The following is a 4,509-nucleotide window of genomic DNA, read 5'->3' as shown; positions in this document are numbered from 1 at the left end:
ACCCTTTGGTGGTCCTTCACCCTCATAAGGAAACATAACCAAAAACAAAGACAGAATTTCTCCTTCTGTAGCTGCTCATCACGCCATTTCATGGGAACAATCCCCTCTTTTACAATACTTTACTCTCAAGTAGCAATTATCAAATGTGGTAAATGGATTAAACATTTGTTCAGGGAGACAAACGGCTTAATCTGAGCACAAAGGTCTTCTAGAATGAAAGATGGAACATTTCATGCCCCTGGCTCCTAAGAGTTTATTGGCTTCTTGTATAACATACAGAAATAGACTGAAGAGATTTTGTGGTCACTGACACAAGGTCCAAAAAGGTTTTTAAGAGACAAAAGTGGATGGTTCTGTCATGAGCCAAGCAAATCTTTAGATGCACAGATGGCTACTCAAAATCCTTGCGTGTTGTGATTTGACATTTTCAATTAAAATTGAAGTTCAGAGTTCATCTTCAGAGGACTGACAGCATCTTTATCCCATACTTTCAAGCCAAAAGTTCTTCAGTGAATAGCAGCTGTGCAGACAAATGGTGAAGTGGTAGAAGCCAAGATGCTGTGACACAATCAAGATGTTTCTGTGCATTTCTGTTACATGCACAGCTGCATGTAATTCTGGTTCAGCTTGTGCTGCAGCTGTTTCCAGCACTTAGTCAATACCCCACACCATCCTGCCTCCATGAACCCATGATCTTCATATTCCAAGTAAAGTAAAGTGAACACGGGAAGCCTCTTAAATTTTTTTTTTTTAATCACGGTCTCCATGCCCACCACATGGAGTCTTTGCTTTCAGGTTCCTTCTGGCAAACATGATATACAGATTCCAGCATTTAACCCTGAAGCTGAAGTTGTTGAAGAAGCTCCCAACAGCCCCCTTGCTGGCCCTGGCAATTGCTAGAGGGAGAGGTTGGGGTTACGCCACAGAGCGAATCCCACTGACCATGCACCTGTCCCAGCTGCCAAGAGTAGACAGTTTCCTTTGGACATACCCATGTGGAAGTTGGTTTAGCCTTGGGTTCTATCATTACTGATGATGATTTAGGTGGAAGAAGAGACCCCAGCAATACTCTGGGGGGCTGTAGCACTCACAATTACTCTGCAGCAGTTCACAGCCTAGAGACCTGGCTAGGTGGCAGAGGCTGGCTTGGATTCCTGGGGGAGCTGGGCTGGACCTGAGTCAGCACAGGGGAAACAGAAGCCATGGAGGCCTCAGATCCTGGCATGGTTAGGCTGCATTTGCCGTCCTGGCTGGAGGCCTGGCCAAGGTTGGGCCTCTCCAAAAGCAGGGAATTCTTGCTTTGTGTTAGTGGAGAGGTCACTGTCCCTGGAGGGGACGGGGGTGGTGTTCTCCTCCAGGCTGACTAGGGGCTGGCAGGCACATTGGCAGTTCTCCTGGCCTTCCCCCCGACTCCTGGTACTCCTCAGACCCCTTATTTTCTGTGTTACAACTGTGAGTGTTCTTAGAATAAGAACTAAAAGTGAGAATGGCAGGCCTGTAGGAACTTCACTGCTTGGGGTTGGCAGAGATGCTATGCTGTACCTTATGGGATGGGAAAAAGTACTGGTATCAGTCAGATCAGCTGAAGGCTAGAGGTGATGATGTAGTCCTCTAGCTCAGGTCTCTTCTACCCCAGGAGTAGATAAGTGTCCATCACCTCCTCATATTGGGTTGTTGGAAAAGTCACGACGCATGTTTGCAACAGATGGCACTAGTCCATCTTTGGAAGTACTAGAGTGATTTGCATCTATGTTGTTGCTATGTCATTTGACAGCTAACAATTTTAGCTTTATTCTAAAAAAAATTGAGCAATTTGGTTGAGTTTTGGAGATTTTTACAACAAGTTGAAGATGGCAGACCAAACTGCATTTTTGCCATACTTTACTGTAATACTTCCATAAAGGGAAGAATGCGTGGCAAGCTTGTGAAAAGTTTTATGAAGTTTACAGTGACAATGCTCTACAAGAATGTCAGTGCCAATGATGGTTCACAAAATTCTGTGCTGGTGATTTTGATCTTAAAGATGCTCCTCAGTCAGGGATGCCCACCGAGGTTGATGAAGACAAAATAAAGGCATTGATCGAGTCAAACCCACATTACATGACACGAGACATTGCAGAAACATTGAACATCATCATTCAAGCATTCAGGACCACCTGAAGAAGCTGGGATACATAATCAAGCTCGATATTTGGGTTCCGTATGAGCTCAAAGAAGTTCATTTGATGGCACGTATAAACATCTGCAATATGCTCATTAAACGTGAGGAAAACAATCCTTTTTGAAGCAACTGATAACTGGTGATGAGAAGTAGACTGTTGACAACAATTTGGTGTGCAAATGGTCTTGGTCCCAACGTGATGATTTGCCTCAAACAACATCGAAAGCAGACATTCATCAGAGGAAGGTTATGCTCTCAGTGTGGTGGGATTTTAAATGTGTCGTGTTTTTCAAGCTCCTACCAAGGAATCAAACAATTAATTAGAATTTGTACTGTCGGCAGTTGGACAGTTTGAATGAATCCATTATCCAGAAATGTCCAGAGCTTGTTAATTGTAAAGAAGTTGTGTTCCATCGTGACAATGTGAGACCACACACAAGTTTGATCACTCGTCAATAATTATTGGAGCTTGGATGGGATGCGTTGCCATACCCACCATACTCACCTGCCCTTGCGCCATCAGACTTCCATTTGTTTCACTGTCTTCAAAACTCCTTGCGTGGTATAACGTTCAATTCAGATAAGGCTGTAAATCATCACCTTGTTCAGTTTTTCACCAATAAAGACAGGTCCTTCTATGAACGAGGAATTATGAAGCTCACTGAAAGATGGCAATAGGTTATAAAACAAAATGGTCAATATATCATTGATTGATCTTAGTTCTTTACATAAATCAATGACCTTTGAAAAACAGACAAAATACACGTCATTACTTTTCTGACAACCCATTACTTCTGGCTCATCAACGAGTGCTGGATATTTTCCTAGGTATAACCCTGGACATCATCAGCTAGGTATAGCCAGATGCTGGTAGTCAGGGAGTGACTTAATATAAGGCTCTTGTTCCTCATTTTCATAACCCAAATTACTTCATGGATCTATCATGATTTTCTCTAACATGTCTTTCTTGCTGTGATTGAGAATGATAAATTTCTGAGCAGGCTTTCATATTCCATGGACATGTAAAGCGTAATATGGTATTTTCTGTTACTATTGGCTCCTGCAGCTTCTTGAAATTCTGTCCATCAAAAGGTATAGGATGTACCTATACATCCTATAGGATGACTGGGCAGTGTGTATAGGATGACTTAAGATTCACACATACATCAGGAGTGTAGTCTACCTCTGGCCTTGGAAGAGTTCTGAGAAGCATAAGGAAGACTGCCACAGGAGGTGTTCAACTGGTTTCCAAAGGCAAATTTCTTGCTGAAAACAAAATCTGCAATCTTTAATTCATTTTATCACCCAAGAGCAAGTTTTCTGCCTTTAAGTCTCTATTAACAATAAACGTCTCGTAACAGTGCTGCACAGACTACCTGATGGAATTTGGCTCAGGCCTCTTTTTCTTTCCTATTGTCATGAGCCATTAGGTACTCAAACACCTCTCCTTCATGAGCATACTCCACGACAAGGCAGAGTGTTTCCCCAGTCTCTAGCATTTCAAGTAACTTCATTATGTTGGGATGGTTCAAAGGCTTCATGATTCTTCCTTCACAAGGTAGTTTCGAGAAGCTTAGTTCTATTGATTCTTGTCAATGATCTTCACAGCTACTTGTTTCCCAATGAAAATGTGTTTGGTGAAGCTACTCTTGGAGATGTTACTCTTGGAAATTTCCTTGAGAAATCAGTAGCTGCTGATATGGGTGTCTTCCTCAGCAGACATGGCTGCCTGAGAGGCACTGTAGCACGGTGCACTTACTGCTAGGCTTGGAGTCAAGGAAACAGCTATATGGACCTCAGGGGGAAAATATTCCAGGCAGAAGGAGAAGCTAGTGAAGAGCCTGGAGCTGGGAGTGTGCCTGTCATACTCAAGGAACAAGAAGTCCCATAGCTAGAAAGGAATGAGCAGGGGGTAAAATAGTAGTAGGTTGTGTCAGAGAGTTAACAGGGATGGATGGGGAGAAGAGAAAAAGCACGCAGGACTATATCCAACAAACTATATCCAACAAACGATTCATGACCAAAATCTATAAGGAATACCTCCAAGCCAATAAGAAAAATGTGGGCAACCCAAGAGAAATATGGGCTAAAGACCCAGAAATCTCCAGAGATCCAAATAACACTCTCTTTCAAATCTTTGCTCTAATGTCACCTTCTTAGAGAGGCCTCCCCTGATCTCCCTATTTGGTCTTGGAATACTTCTTACATGTCCTATCTATCAAGTCCATTTACAGATTTTTTTTTTCTTAATTTTGCATTATGAACATTTTCAAACACAGGACATTAAAAAAATAGTGTAGAGACTTGGTAACATATCTATTATCTGACATTAATAATTATGAACATTG

The 4,509-nt window shown here is 42.2% G+C and overlaps 1 pseudogene; it reads right to left on the bottom strand.

Annotated features, from left to right (window-relative positions):
* Positions 1-1,108: 1,108 nt before the first annotated feature.
* LOC109376044 (serine/threonine-protein kinase MARK2-like) overlaps positions 1,109-4,509 on the bottom strand; it is a 30,852-nt pseudogene continuing 27,451 nt past the window's right edge.

This window comes from Hipposideros armiger, unplaced genomic scaffold (genome assembly GCF_001890085.2).
Source record: "Hipposideros armiger isolate ML-2016 unplaced genomic scaffold, ASM189008v1 scaffold_1040, whole genome shotgun sequence".
NCBI classification, from domain to species: Eukaryota; Metazoa; Chordata; class Mammalia; order Chiroptera; family Hipposideridae; genus Hipposideros; species Hipposideros armiger.
This window is presented reverse-complemented; position numbering and strand designations above follow the sequence as displayed.